Source organism: Trichechus manatus, unplaced genomic scaffold (genome assembly GCF_000243295.1).
Source record: "Trichechus manatus latirostris isolate Lorelei unplaced genomic scaffold, TriManLat1.0 scaffold00017, whole genome shotgun sequence".
NCBI classification, from domain to species: Eukaryota; Metazoa; Chordata; class Mammalia; order Sirenia; family Trichechidae; genus Trichechus; species Trichechus manatus.
Window position 1 is genome coordinate 23,784,677 of NW_004443953.1, and position 17,309 is coordinate 23,801,985.

A 17,309-nucleotide genomic window follows, 5' to 3' on the forward strand; every position below is an offset into this window, starting at 1 on the left:
GAATCATGGCCTAGCCAAGTTGACACACATTTTGGGGGGACATAATTCAATCCATAACCAGGTGGCATGATCAAACTTAGGATTTAAAAGGATTGTTGTTCTGGCTGCTGTGTTAAGAATTAACTCTTGAAGTGCAAGTTCAGAGGAAAAGAGACAACCAGAAAGCTAATGAAATAACACATACGAGAGATTACAGTGGCAGGAATCAGGGTAATAATGGTGGAGAAAATGGGAGGTGGTCAGATGTATTTTGAAGATGGAGTGAACAGGAATTCCTGATGGATTAGATGTGGAATACAAGAGAAAGAGATTTTTGTTTTGAGCAACTGGAAGGACAGCAATGCCATCTATTGAGATGGGAAAAATGCAGGAAGAACATTAATGGGAAAACCAGGTTTTGGCTTTGGATCTTTAAATTTGAGATGTTACGAAAATCATAGTGATATAATCATAGTGATATAATCATAGTGATATAATCTGTTATATCTGAGTCTACAGTTCAAGGGAGAGGTCTGGATGGAAATTTTCAGTCTATTGATTGTATTTAAAGCCATAAGACTGAATTAAATATTCAAGGGAGTGAGAATAGAAAAGAGAATAGAATAGAAAATAAAAACTGTTTCAAGAAAAATGAAGTAATCAACTGGACGAGGAATGAGAATTGACCACTGTAGGTAGCAACACAAAGTTATTGGTGACCTTAACAGTTTTAGTGGACTGATGGGATGAAAACCTGACTGGAAGGGGTCCAAGAGTCGGCAGAAGGGTAACTGGAAATAGAGTACTGACTACTGTTTGAGAAGTTGTGCTCAGAAGTGGAACAGAAAAATTGAGTTATAGCTGGAAAGGAAAGTAGGGCAAAGGAAAAAAAAAAAACCTTGCAGATGGGAGGAATAACAGCATGTTTACATACTGTGGTAATGATCTAGTAAAGAAGGAAATTTTGATGGTGCAGGCTAGACAGGGAAGAATTGGAGTAGTGCTTGTGAATGAGTACAAGGGAATCTAGTGATCAAATGGCAGGGTTAGCCATAGATTGGAGCATGGGCAGTTCATCCAAAGTAATGGGAGGAGGACAGAGAATGTGGACACAAAGGCTTGGAGCTGGGTGGTTTGGCTGATGGACTCCTTGAAAGCTCTTTTCTAATTGCTTTTATTTTTAATGAAATAGGAGACAAGGTGATCAGCTGAGAGTGACAAAGGGGAGGATATGTGGAGGCTTGAGAAGAGACAATGAGGGATGGACTAGGGAAATACAACTACAGAAATATCTAAGGAAATAATTAAGAACCTCGTGAAGTAAGTGATCATGAATTTAAAGTGAAACCAGTCAGCACAGTTGTGTGTTTTTCTTCAGAAAACGGCTGCAAGTCCCTGCATAGACAGAGAGTTGGATTTAGTTACTGAGGAAGTTGAGCATATAAGCAAAGTAGTAATTCTGATGAAGGATACACACAATTTAAGCTGGCAAGGGGCAAGTAAGGATATGAGAAGGACAAGAGACAGTGAGAAGGTAGTGGGATCAAAGGAGTGTAGGTCCCTGTGAATTGCTGGAACCAGGATATTACAGGGACCAAGATGGAAAGACAGGTGGTAGTTGGAGATGTGATAGTTGAAACTGGGATTATAAACAGAATACTGTTATTGGTAATGAGGTATAGACTACAACCTTAAGAGTAGTTGGGGCAAGTTAATGGACAAGATCAACTCAAATATTTCTTCCAGGAAAGGCCTTCTCTGATTTCACCTCTCCTCTTACCTCCTAAGTCTCATAATACATTGTCTGCAAATCATTGACTCAATATTCGATTTTGCATTTATTGTTATTCATGTATGTTCTAGAGTATAAGCACCCTGAAGTCTGGGAATGTGTCCAAGTCATCCTCATGGCCATTGGCATTTAATAGTTCTGTAGCTACACATAATGAGAGAATCATATGTTTGTTGAGTCAATAAGCATATAAATACTTATGTAAATAAATAAATAGGCTTCTGGTTGAAGCAAGGTCAGGGTTTTTAATACTGTAGAGTAGGAGTCAGCAAACCTTTTCTGTAAAAGGCCAGATAGTAAGTACTGTAGGCTTTGTGGTCACGTGGTCTCTGTCACAACTGCTCAACTCTGCTGTTGTAGTGTGAAAGTAGCCACAGAGCATACATAAATGAACAATGATGTGACTTTTTTTTTTCCTCTGATGTTTTATAATGTTTTAAAATTCTCTAAACACGAAAAGGTCACCCTAATTATCACTAATAAGAGAGCATTGTGGCTCTCATTTCTTACCTTTAGTGAAATGCCACCTGGGGATGGGCTTTGAGAGGGGAAGGTTGGTGGGAGAAACAATAGATGATTAAACACAGTCACCCATGACTGACAGCTGTTCCCTGACACTCGGAAGTCACGAGGGAGGAGACTCAAAAGGGGCAAGGGAATAGGTTTACATGTGCTCTTCAATTATTCTTATGAGATTTGTATAGCTCCATAGATGAACACCATGCTGTAATAACAAAATATGTCAAAATCAATAGAAATCCTGGCTGTTCAATTCTTCTATTTCTTGAATTTGAAGGTAGGCAATTTAAAGCACTATTCTTGTCTTGTCATTATTACTAATTTCTCTGCCTTAGACTTGCATTTTCTGTAAGATTTTGCTTGCAAATTCAGCAGTCTTACAACATGTGAGTCAAGAGGAACAGAAAATCTTCTCCCCAATAAACTGTAAAATAAAATAAGAAGCTGAGGTGAATTTAGCAATTTGGGAGAAATGTGAGGCCTTTTTATATTCATTTTTAAAATACTGATATATCAATAGTCTTTAAAAATTTAAAGTATGGGGCCATAAACATAATAAATCTCCAAGGTTTTAATTGTTAATCAGCTGTATTCAGATTACTGCATACCAATTTCCCCTAGAAGGCTGAAGGCTCATGGCAGGGAGAGTGGGAGAAAGCACTCTGTTGAGGTAGAGATTAAATGGACAGGGAGTGATAAGAACCTCTGAGTGAATTTACATTAAAAAAGATGAAGGAGAAACATACTTTTTTTCTCTGCATAAAATTTCCTGCACACATGCAGATCTCAAAGGATTCCTTTTGAAAACCAGATGGAAATGTGTTCTCCACAGCAAACGACAGAATGCAGCTAACAAGATCAGTTTATCAGTAATTCACCACTCAGGAAAAACTCCAAAGTTTAGTAAGGAATCAAGTGTTACCACGAGTCTTTTTTTCATTCTATTTCTACTTTACTACATTGATTTATTTTAGATAAATAGACAGTGATTTATAGGATTGCTAATCAACACCTTACAATTTTTAATGGTAAGAAATACTCTATTTCTTTAGTTAATAATTAGACAAAGAAATCTGCAGCTACTTAATTACATTTAAACTTCAGGATTATTCTCAGTTCTTATTCCCTTACAAGAAAAATCAGCAACTATGTCGATATTTAGATGTGTGTGCTTATCAGTATTGAATTTATTAATATTCCTTTTCTGTCTGCACAATTGAAAGCAAGAACATATGTGCAATGATACTAAAATGTGAAAGCACTGCTTCAGGCAATGTCCTATACGCCATGCTTGTTAACATGGTACAAGAGGTTCAAGGAACAGCAAATTGTGCTATAGGGTTCTTGCAATTCCAGCTTAATTTCAACTTTAACTATAACCTGCACTTTCTATTTAGGGAGAAATAGGTGGACTCTGTGCTCTGTGTGTTGTACAAGGTTCTAAATGTAGACTGTGTGGTGATAGAGTATAACAAAGCTGTCCCAGATTTTTCTTGCAATTGCAGTGAGATTTAGATGATGGAAATATGGACATATGAATGTTCTTCAATTTGGACTGATTCCAGTATGGACAGCCTTCAGTAAGAATTACACCTCAATATAAAGAAAACAAAAATCCTCACAACTGGACCAATAAGCAACATTGTCATGGACTGAACTATGTCCCCCCAAAAATGTGTGTGTGTCAATTTGGCTGGACCGTAATTCCTGGTATTGTGTGATTTTCCTATATGTTGTAAATCCTGCCTCTATGATGTTAATGATGGAGGATGGGTGGCAGTTGTGTTAGTAAGGCAGGACTCAACCTACAAGACTGGATTGTGTCCTGAGGCAATCTCTTGAGATATAAAATAGAGAAGTGAGCAGAGACAGGGGGACCTCATACCACCAGGAAAGAAGTGCCAGGAGCAAAGCATGTCCTTTGGATCCAGGGTCTCTGTGCAGAGAAGCTCCTAGTTCAGGGGAACATTGACGAGAAGGCCAACAGAGAGAGAAAGCCTTCCCCTGGAGCTAACACCCTGAATTTGGACTTCTAGCCTAGTTTACTGTGAAGAAATACATTTCTCTTTGTTAAAGCCATCTGCCTGTGGTATTTCTGTTGTAGCAGCACTAGATGACTAAGACAAACATCATGATAAATGGAGAAAAGATTGATGTTGTCAAGGATTTCATTTTACTTGGATCCACAATCAACATCCATGGAAGCAAGAGTCAAGAACACAAACGATGTATTGCATTGTGTAAATCTGCAGCAAAAGACCTCTTTAAAGTGTTAAAAAGCAAAGCTGTCACTTTGAGGACTAAGGTGAGCCTGATCCATGCCATGGTATTTTCAATTGCCTCATATGCATGTGAAAGCTGGACAATGAATAAGGAAGACTGAAGAAGAATTGATGCCTTTGCATTACAGTGTTGGTGAAGAATACTGAATATACCATGGACTGCCAGAAGAATGAACAAATCTGTCTGGATAGCCAGAATGCTCCTTAGAAGCAAGGATGGTGAGACTTCACCTCGAGTATTTTGGATATGTTATCAGGAAGGACCAGTCCCTGGAGAAGGACATCATGCTTACTAAAGTAGAGGGTCAGCAGAAAAGAAATAGACACTCAAAGAGATGGATTGGGATACAGTGGCTGCAACAACGGGCTCAAACAGTAATGATTGTGAGGGTGGCGCGGGACTAGGCAGTGTTTTCTTCTGTTGTTCATAGGGTTGCTATGAGTCAGAAGCAACTCCATGGTACCTAACAACAACAACCACTACATTTCTATTAGCTCCTGAAGAGTGTCTCCACTTTAATGTTTTCTGAAAGCCTCTTCATTATGGTCAGGACATGGCCCAATATACCAGGATTTACCTTGGAGGGATGCGCAGAGTAGGAGAACCAGAAATAGAACACCTGTCCTGCACTGGGACAGCAGTCTGGTGAGAGGGGGAGGGCTACCTTGCAGAAGTTGGGAGAGAGTTTGGACAAGCTGGTGCCAGAAAGTTCGTTCATTCATGCAAAAATTTACTGAAAAAAAAAAATGTATCAGGCATTAGGGCAGGTGCTAGGAACTAGTGATAAGATCTGGTCTCTAGCCTCGGATAGTCTGGGGAGTGGGCAGGAAAGAATTCCCACAAAAAAAACCCAGAAAAGGACAGAATTATAACTCAAAATGATATATGGGACCAAAGCAGAAGTACATGGCAAATGCAACTAGGAGAGAGTATAGAAAGGGCAACCAAGCCAGTCCAGGAGGGCTTCCAGAGAAATGATACCTAAGCTGAGACCACGATAAAGGCGTGTGTATACGTGTGTGTGCATACGCACCTACCAGAGGGCGGGGAGAAAAGAGGGGGAAATGAAGGAGGAGGATGTTGAAGAAAAGTATTGCAAACAGAAGGAGAGAAAACACGAAGAAGATGGGAAAAGGAAAATTTGCTCAGGGTGAATGGAGAACAGAGTATGAAATGGGAGGGTGGGAAGATGAGGCAACATAAGCAGACACCAGCGTGGGAAGGGCCTTTTTAGGCCAGATTAAAGATTCTTCACTTGTTTCTAAGAGCAATGGGATGCTATACTCTAGGATACAGGCGATGATACAGGTCCAACATTTGGAAGTCAATGGAGTTAAAGCAAGATTTAACAGGGTCATGGTGGACAAAGTCTGAGAGGAGACTGGGACAGAATTAGACTCTTTCAACTGATAAAATTGAGCTCCAGCCACAGGCTAGGATCCAGGAGGTAGACTCCCTTCCACCAGGCAGAAGGAAGAGGACCCCAGACACGTTACTGGGAAGAGTCAGAAGATGTTATCCAAATCCAGTTATAAAACTGGGTTCAAAACTCATTTTGGTCATGTAATTGATTAGTATTGAGTCTCCTGATTATTCAAATATTAAATTACTTCTGACAGGGGGCCAAAACTGGTCTCTGAGCTAGGGTGTGCCTGAGCACATTTGGGAAGGGTTATCAATTTATTCAGGTATGGAGAGAAGAAGAATTTGGGGGCAGGGACTGAGGCAAGTTTGGATTCTGGTCTTCTTTTTCAGATCAGAAGGAAAGGCATTAGTCTGAGGAACCTGAATCCTATTACTAAAATAGTATATGAAAATGTACTCTTCATTATACCACCCCATACATAATACCACAAAAAGAGGAAAATTTATGAGATTCAGTATTAGATACCTATTCCTGTGTTCCACATGGTAAATGGAGTATTTAAAGTTTATTTCATTACAATTACTGGCAAAAAGTTCAAAAGTATGGTACTTTTGAAAACAGTAAATATTACACTCCATCTCTTCCTTTTTAGATGAGCCTTCAGAGATCTGATTTCACTCTGTATGCCTTTGAAGTTAATCTGACCTGCTCATTCACAATTCAGCATTAAAACCAAAATAGAGTGCCTTCAGCTGTAGATTACTTTAGGAATAATAAAAACCGGTAAGTAATAAAATCATAAGACATCTAATCACCCTGAGACTAACAATGCAATCTGTAAATGTAAGAGTGTCAAGTCAGTGGGTTTGTGGTACACATCGAGGCCACATATTTCTGCTCCTTTAAAAAAAAAAAACCATAGCCTTTTCAGTATGGCAAAGTTATCATTAGGAACCGATTTTCAGCATGAAAATGAGAACTAAGACATCGCTTCATTTTGGAATTCAGAATACGAAAATGTATTCTAGGATATGGCTGGTTTATGACATATTACAGCTTCATTTCAATGTGCCTCAGTATTTCACTTATTTTATCTTACTGCATCTTTCATCAGCAGTAAAACTTATGTAGATACCAAGGCTGGTAACATTATTCCTTAATTAAAATATCTGATCTAAAATGAGTTATAGTTTGCAAAATATGCCAGTGAAGTCCTACAATCATGGGATGACAATCCTGTATAAGGCAGTGCTATCATGAGAGTTTTAAAAGTTGCTCTGAAAGTAGTGAAGAGTTCCTTTGAAAGGCTAAGGAAGCTTTCTGGCCAGCTTTTCAATAGCTTGACACAATAAATTCTTTTCTCCCTGGAGCAGTAGACTCCAGATTCCTTGCTTTCCATTTTTATTTTCCAGTCCCCTGTGGCCACTTGGAAAACAGTTCTCCATTGCACTGATGTTAGGTATAGCGAGGGAGTGGGAAATCAAACCTTGAAGAAAGAGGTTAGCTTTTAACTCTGCTGTCAGCAAGAGTAAGAAAGAGGAAGTAGAAAATATTGCTGCTACCTTCTTCTTCCCACTTTCCTTATGTCTGAAGTCCCCAAGGGAACATCACAATATGTTTTAGCTTTTCTCAGTCTGGCAAGGCCCCCAGAAATAAACTGAATTGTTTATTTCAGATTGGCCCTTGGCTGTATACAACCCCCAAAAAACAAGCGTGACAATTAGCATCCTTGCTGAAGACATTGGGAGATGGCAGGAAATTACAAGTAGGAAGTGCACTAGAGGGGAAAAATAAGTACCTTCTACAAAAAAAAAAAAAAGGTGTTGAGTTTTGCCATATGGGTAAATTAAGATCAAATGGGATTTTTGAACACTTTAAAGGAGTGAGTTGAGGTAAGAGTTTAGATTTGCTGTGGAAAAGAATGTATATACAGAAATAATCTTTAAAATATAAATAACATATTCAGAAACTGTATGTGTATGTTTCAGAGTATATATATATATATATACATATTGAAACCCAAAAGTACCTTATACAGAGATATTAAAGAAATATTCTTTCTAAAATAAATTGCATCCCATCTTCTTGTTTATTGTGAAGGCTAGCTTTCAAAAATGTAATATGCAGCACTGGCATCTTTGAACTCACTAGTCCTTTTTCAAGTAGTCTCAGAGTTGAATCCTGCATTCTTGCCATATGCTAAGGGTTAGGCTATTAATATGTAAAAGAAGCTGGTATCCAGAGAATTGACTTTATAATTGGAGAACGCCAAAATAAACCTAACACTTCTCAAACAATGCCACACCACAGCATCCCTGTTCTCTTAGGCTATTAGGCCATGTCCAATTTTCTCGGTCTGTCACAGGATACAGCTGCCTCCATGTGCCAGGGAAGCTTTAATTATGCTGACTTTTCCTCCCACTGGAAAGCCTCTTCCTGTGGTTTGAAAGTTTGAATTATTCAAGTCCGTGTTAATACACTTACTGAATGCTGTGTTTGCCTCACTGAGGTGCACCTGGAACTGTTCTCTTTCCACAGATTTGATTTCTTTCTCTTTCCCTCTCAGAAGACCTCCTTCTCTCTTTTGCTTGCTCCTCTCCCTCCTTTTCCTATACTTTCTCCCTCCATTTTGTTCCATTATTAAAGGCAAGAACCAAGGAACACTTATCACAGAGAGACTTATGGAATTTGACATAGATAATTTCTTTGTCTATTCATGTGAATTCATATGCAAAATAATCTCTCAACTAAAAGTTTCTCAGCTACAAAGCTTTTATTCTTAAGTCTTTTAACAAGAAATGATATGATTTATATACTTTGGTAGCCAGAGTTCCAAGACAGAGAGATTTTAAATATGTTTCTCCCAAATCCAAGCTATAAATTTGTCTTTACTCCTAAACTGGAATCAATACAATTCTTGATGTTTCATGTTGAAGCTACAAAGATAAAGATACACACACACACATATATGTGAATGCCGTTTCAACACCAGATTTTGGATTTGAAATATATCTTAAGCATTTGCATAAAATATCAATCCTAGTTTTCTTTTATTCTAGTTTTTAGTCTAGTTTTGGGTTGTCATTGTGGCCTCCTAACAAAAATCAGCATCAAGATGACATGTGGAATTGCTGGATTAAGGGTCTCCCTGGTTTCTAGGCTTGGTTTGTCTTCCCCATCTGCAGGGCCTCCCCAAGGTTTAGCTGTCTCTCATCTACAGAATAGGAGTAACAGTAAAAACACCATGGAGATACTGTGAAAATCAAATAGGATTATATTCAGCAAAGTTTTTTTTCAAAATTATATAGTGGTATATAAATTAATATATATTTACTATCATTATATTTTCATATCACAACAGAAACACCATCTTTGGTTTAGTCTCCATTTCACTAAGATAAAAATGTTTTGGAAGTCTCATTCCTATGTCTCTGCTTACAAAAAGAAGTTACTGGATTTACAGTCTAGAAAGTGAAACCGTTTTCCTTCCCTACACATTGAATCTTTTGTTTTAGGAGGAGAAAAAGTTGGGGAAGGAAAACATATTTACTGAATACTCCCAACAAAATGTTCAAGTCCTCTATTTAATGCACCAGAGAATTTGCACAAGTTATTGACACAGTGGCTGCAACAATGGGTTCAAGCGTAACGATTGTGAGCATGGCGTAAGACCGGCAGTGTTTCACTCTGGTGCATAGGTTGCTATGTGTCGGAACCGACTTTACAGCACCTAACAACAACAATCCATTAGCAACATCATCTTGGAATGATAAACAGAGAAAATATTGAAGTTGCCAAGGATTTCATTTTACTTGGATCCACAATCAATGCTCATGGAAGCAGCAGTCAAGAAATCAAAAGACGTATTGCATTGGGCAAATCTGCTACAAAAGACCTTACAAAGTGTTACAAAGCAAAGATGTCACCTTGAGGACTAAGGTGCAACTGACACACGCTATGGTATTTTCAGTTGTCTCATATGCATGTGAAACGTGGACAACGAATAAGGAAGACTGAAGAAGAATTGATGCCTTTGAATTATGGTGTTGGCGAAGAATACTGAATATACCATGGACTGCCCAAAGTACGAACAAATCTGTCTTGGAACAAGTACGACAAAAATGCTCCTTAGAAGCAAGGATGTGAGACTTCATCTCACTTACTTTGGACATATTATCAGGAGGGACCAATCCCTGCAAAAGGATATCATGCTTCGTACAGTGGAGGGTCAGTGAAAAAGAGGAAGAACCTCAATGAGATGGACTAATACAGTGGCTGAAATAATGGGCTCAAACATAACAACGATTGTGAGGATGGTGCAAGACCGAACAGGGTTTTGTTCTGTTGTACACAGGGTCACTATGAGTCGGAACCAACTCGACGGTACCTAACAACCACAAAAACTGCCAGTGCTGAGAAATGCCATCAGAAACTGTTTCAGGATATTAAAAAGATGAACATCTGCAAAAAGAATCGCAAATCTTTTTTCAGAAGCAGGTGGAATATTCAGGTAAAAATACAAAGAGAAAAAACTTATTCAAAATAACACTGCATATACCTCTGGGATTGAAAAAGCTGATGAAGGATTCTGCCTGCCCTACCAGTCAGAGGATGCCACCATCTCTGCATAAAACCCAAAACCTCTTCTAAGGGTGATAACAAAATGATTCTATGTTCATAGTCCATTACTTAGAAAATGTTCATCCCATCTTCTAGAGGAAATTTAAACCCATTAAAGTATTTTAAAGTTTAATACCTAATCTATATTGACTTCATTTTTCACATTAACAATGTGTTCTTCATTGACAAATCCATTCACAATGTACAGACCTGAAGTCATTAAACTAAGTTGAACCATTACTTTACAAAAAGGGTATTTCTAAGTTGTTCTAACCATCCGTTTTATCAAGATTTGTTTTTCCCTTAAGTGTGTTATTTTTTATGGTGAGAAACCAGTGTGAAATCCTTCATTCTCAAATAATTGTTCTGAAGGTTGAGAAGCTGGTCTGTGAGCCAGGAGGTCTAATCCTAGTCACAACTTGGCACCAGAAACTGTGTGAACACTTTTTGCTGTGCATATCTTCAACCACAACCCAAAGGGCACTAAATCTTTCAGCTTCTAAAAACCTGGGTCTACGACTGCAGAATCCCTAAATGGTGTGAACAGTTAATGCACTCAGCTGCTAACCAAAAGATTGGGGGTTTGAGTATACCCAGAGGTGCCTTGGAAGAAAGGCCTGGTGATCTACTTATGAAATATCAGCCACTGATAAACCTATGGAGCATAGTTCTACTCTGACACACATAGGGCCACCATGAGTCAGAGTCTACTTGGAAGCAGCTGATAATGACCACAGAACACAGTGAGAAGAAACCATTAAAAGTTCCTCCAATATCACTGTTTGAAGTCTTTAAAATGTTTTCCATAATAAGTTGTGGAAAGCACAAGTAACAACATAAGAGTTTACATTTAGAATAAACTTATCTTGTAGAGGTAAAAAGTAAATCCCCAATGGGTTATTCCTGATATACATAAATCTGTGTTAATGTAGAATAGTAGATTTGAAGGGAAAAACTACTAAATCTGATAAAGATAAATAAAAGAGAAAAAAAAGAAAAAAGTATTTAAGACTTTAATACAAGTTAGCAGCTCAAGTTAGCCTGTATACTTCTATATGACTCATTCTTTAAAGTGCTAGAATATTCCATTTGCATACCTTTTTCATATAAATTCCAGTTTTACAAAGAAAAGTAGATTGGATAGTGTCTTAGTTATCTAGTGCTGCTATAACAGAAATACCACAAGTGGATGGCTTTAACGAAAAGAAATTTACTCTCTCACGGTCTACTAGGCTAAAAGTCTGAATTCAGAGCACCAGCTCCAGGGAAAGGCTTTCTCTCTCTGTCGGCTCTGGAGGAAGGTCCTTGTCATCAATCTTCTCCTGGTCTAGGAGCATCTCAGCACAGGAGCCTTGGGTTCAAAGGATGTGCTCTGCTCCTGGCATGGCTTTCTTGGTAGTATGAGGTACCCTTGTCTCTCTGTTTGCTTCTCTCTTTTATATCTCAAAAGAGATTGACTTAAAACAAAACCTAATCCTGTAGATTGAGTCCTGTCTCATTAGCATAACTTCCTCTAATCCTGACTTATTAACATCATACAGGCAGGATTTACAACAGATAGGAAACTCACATCAGATGGCAAAATGGTAGACAATCACATAATGCTGGTAAATGGCCTAGTCAAGTTGACACACATTTTTGGGGGTCACAATTCAATCCATAACAGATGGTAAAGATATGAATGATAATTACTAGCAGAATATCACATCATATTCATTAGTTTCTTTATTAAAATGGAAAAGAGAAGAAAACAGGCAATTTTATATTCTACCAGGAAGAAGCTGGTTTTTCTTCCCAATTAAATTTAAAAGAATTGTCAATTTCCATTTTTCCATTTTGTAGACTAACCTTGAATTAATAATGACTTACTGAACTTTTTCCCTCAAGCATACAATTTTGCTTTTCACATTTTCTTGTGATTCACTTTAAATTAGGAAAAATAAGTAATTAGAAAGGAATCTAAAAAGTTATAACAAACTGTAAAAGTCTGACTTAATATTTATTATCAGTAATGTTTTGAGAAGAAAAAAAACTACTTACATTTTTGTCTGCTAACCTTACTTTTGTGGAACTGCTAAGATCTTAAAGACTTAGTAACATTCCAATTTTAATGTATTAAGAAGAAAAATGAAATAAAAACTAGAGTGATATATAGTAGCTGTTTGTAATATGTTAAGATGTCTGGAGTTTTGCTTAAAGATTTCCAGCATAAATTAAAGTATTAACCTTTTTTTTCTTATTTACAATAACATATTTAACATTTAATCGTGTGCAGTTTAGGTAACATTGAAAATACAGACAATTAAAAAAGAAAATAAAAATTACTTTTAAGTCCATTACCCAGAGATATGCACTATTAACATTGTGCATTAATAACAAAATATAATTTTAACATTATTGGGCACTCACTCTGTACTGGTTTATTCTTTATATATATTTAATCATCAGTGTACAAAACCCTCTTATTATTTCCATTTAACAAATGAGGAAATTAAGGCAGAGAGAAGTTTAATAATTTGCTCATCATCAGAGGTCTCATCTTTAGTAGGTGGAGAAGCTGGGATTGGTGGGATTTGAAATTGGGTCCTCTGAACTATGCAACAGACTAGGATCATAACCACAACTCTAACTACATATGGCCTCTTTCTCTGTGTATAACAGAAAAAGGTTCTGGTGATTTATACACTGTTTTATAACCTGTCTTTCCCACCCCACCACCCCATTTAATATACTATGAACCTCTTCTAATATCATTAAATTTCTTCTACCAAAGCACTTGAAATAGAAGCATTTTGACAAGTACAAAATCTTTGTAGTATGGCTACTTCTAGCATACTATGATTCAAGAAGCGTAAACAAAGCAAGCTCTCTATTTTCTGACATGTACTCAAATCAGATAAACATCACCCTCTTTAGGCAAACAGAAATTACCATAGCAGAACTGGCCAATGATCTGATCAGTCCAATATCCTATTTTTGAAAACGTCCAATGTTGGCTATTTTAGCAAAAGACATAAAATACCCCATAAAGTGCCTAATTGTGTGATACACTGCAGTAAGATGAAAATTTCCCCTTTGCCCAGTTTCTCATCTTCTCCCACCTAACTGCTCTTTAGAGGCAACAGTCCTTGAAATTTTATCCTACTGGAACTAGTAATGTGTGAAGCTGTTATTCTAACACACACATACACACTCACATATGCCCTATGAATGTGAAGAAATGAGATTTATTCATTGGTGGTATTGATGTGCGCTGTCGAATTGATCCAACTCATAGGGACCCTAATTCGTGAATTATTATAGATAGCTCTATAAAAATATAATATATAGAATGCACATAAATAATTAGTCCATTAGAATTATAAGAAAATATTTGCTAAGTAATATACCAAAAAAAAAAAAACCATTGCCGTCTAGTGGATGCCAACTCCTAGTGACCCTATAGGACAGAGGAGAACTGCCTGGTAGGGTTTCTGAGGCTATAAATCTTTATGGAAGTAGACTGCCACATCTTTCTCCCAAGGAGCAGCTGGTGGGTTTGAACCATGGACCTTTGGTTAGCAGCTGAGCACTTAACCACTGCACCAGAAGGGCTCCTTAAGTAATGTATGACAGCAGTGAAAGCATTCGATAAAGTAATCCTTTCCTCCATTAACAAAATACACTCTCTAGAAGAGGTAACCAAAGGACAATTACTGAATGGCAAAATCCATTCAGCATGCTTCTCCACGGTACAAACCAGAAAATCCACGCAATGCTGCATTTTATTTTGTGTCATATATACAGAAAGTCCCATCAACCAACGATACTGTATTATAATTAGAATTTAATGTGGTCCTAAAAGTATCACCAAGTATATTGGCATGGTAGCCAGAGACACTGACATTTTTAAAGAGGGTTTCTAAAAAAACTTTTTTTCTCTGAAATCTTGCCCTTCCCTACTGAAAAAAAATGCAAGAGACTGAGAGCTTCCACTTCCTGATTCTTGAACACTTGCTCTTAGAGTGCTAAGCTTCCACAGAAATCTAACTACCTTGCTGTTAAGAACATGAGGAGAAGCCCTGAGACCCCAAGAGACAGGAGGAACCCAGCTGAGCCCAGTGTTCTAGATGATTCCATCAAGGCATGGGAGTCAAGCCATTTTCCTGACCAGCCCTGCTATCAGCTGAATATCACTAAGCCATCCAAGTCAATACTAGGTGGAGCAAAAGGACTGGCCAGCCAAACTCTATCTGAATTCATGACCCATAAAATCATGACATATAATAAAATGGTTATTTTTTAGCCACTAAGCTTTGGATAATTTGTTATTTAGCAATCAATAACTGGAACAGTTAAGACAGAGGTTTTCAAAGAATATTCCTACAAACAAGAACAGCTACATAATTTGCAGGGCCCAGTGAAAAATGAAAATGCAGAGTCCCTTGTTCAAAATTTATTAAGAATTTGAATATGGTGACAGCAAAGCATTAAATCAAGTGTGGGTTCCTCTCAGCATGGGAGCCTGTGTGACCGCATAGGTCTCAGGCTGATAAAGCTGGTCCTGCCCACAAAGTTATCCTCAATGTTTATGTCTAAGTCACTAAGTATTATGATCCTCAACCATCTTTAAATAATTATCTTATTGTTGGTTAATTTAATTAAGTCACTTGTTTCTTGGACTAATATTTTTAAGAAACTGTACCAAACATACTAAAATCAGCTGGATTCCTCTACACCAACAAAGAGAACTTCAAAGAAGAAATCACCAAACCAATACCATTTTCATTAGCCCCCAAGAAGATAAAATACTTAGGAATAAATCTAACGAGAGATAAAAGACTTACATGATGAAAACTACAAGACACTACTGCAAGAAACCAAAGGAGACCTACATAAGTGGAAAACATATCTTGTTCATGGATAGGAAGACTCAACATTGTGAAAATGTCAATTCTACCCAAAGCAATCTACAGATACAACGTAATCCCAATCCAAATCCCACCAGCATTTTTTATGGAGATGGAGAAACAAAGCACCAACTTCGTATGGAAAGGGAAGAGGCCCCGGATAAGTAAAGCATAACTGAAGAAGAACAAAGTGGGAGGCCTCACACTACCTGATTTTAGAACCTATTATACTGCCATGGTGGTCAAAACAATCTGGTACTGGTACAACAACATATACATAGACCAATGGAACAGAATTGAGAATCCAGACATAAATTCATCCACCTATGAGCAGCTGATATTTGACAAAGGCCCAAAGTCTGCTGATTGGGAAAAAGACAGTCTCTTTAACAGATGGTGCTAGCATAACTGGATATTCATCTGCAAAAAAAAAAGAAACAAGACCCTTCCTCACACCATGGACAAAAACTAACTCAAAATGGATCAAAGACCTAAATATAAAATCAAAACAATAAAAATCATGGAAGAGAAAATAGGAACAATGCTAGGAGCCCTAATACATGGCATAGACAGAATACAAACCATACCTAACACAAACATGAGAAGAGAAACTAGATAACTGGGCGCTCCTAAAAATCAAACACTTATGCTCATCAAAAGACTTCACCAAAAGAGTCAAAAGACAACCTATAGACTGGGAAAAAACTTTTGGCTACGACAAATCCAATCAGCGTCTAATCTCTAAAATCTACAAGATACTGCAAAAGTTCAACCACAAAAAGACAAATAACCTAATTAAAAAATGGGCAAAGGATATAAACAGTCACTTCACCAAAGAAGACATTCAGGCCACTAACAGATACATGAGGAAATGCTCACCATCATTAGCCATTAAGAGAAACGCCAATCAAAACTACAGTGAGATACCATCTCACTCCAACAAGGCTAGCATTAATCCAAAAAACACAAAATAATAAATGCTAGAGAGGTTGTGGAGAGACTGGAACACTTATACACTGCTGTGGGAATGTAAAATGGTACAACCACTTTGGAAATCGATTTGGTACTTCCTTAGAAAGCTAGAAATAGACGTACATACGATCCAGCAATTCTACTCCTTGGAATATGTCCTAGAGAAATAAGAGTCATCACACAAATATATATATGCACACTTATGTTCACTGCAGCACTGTTCACAATAGCAAAAAGATGGAAACAATCTAGGTGCCCATCAACAGATAAATGGATAAACAAATTAAGGTATATTCACACAATGGAACACTAAACAACAATAAAGAACAACGATGAATCCATGCAACATCTCGTAACATGGATGAATCTGGAAGGCATTATGCTGAGTGAAATAAGTTAATCACAACAGGACAAATATTGTATGAGACCACTATTAAAAGAACTCAAGAAAAAGTTTAAACACAGGAGAAAACATTCTTTGATGGTTACAAGTGTGGGGAGGGAGAGAGAGGGTTATTCACTAACTAGATAGTAGACAAGAATTATCTTACATAGAATTATCTATGTGAGATCAAATTGACAACAGCAACTCAAAGGGTTTGATGGGAAGCCTAGGGGGCAGTGAGTTGAAGATAATGGTGATGGAAAAATTTGGAAAAGGATAGTGAGAATAGCAGCACAACTGGAAGAATGTAATCGATGTCATTGAATTGAACTTGTAGAAATTTTTGAAATGGTGTATCTTTGCCTATGTATATTTTCACCACAAAGAAAAAGCATCCTCCAAGGTCAAGAAGGGAGTCTTGACATGTCGTGGGTTGTTAACCAATGTCATAAAACAATATGTGTACTGACTGTTTAATGAGAAACTATTTGTTCTGTAAACCTT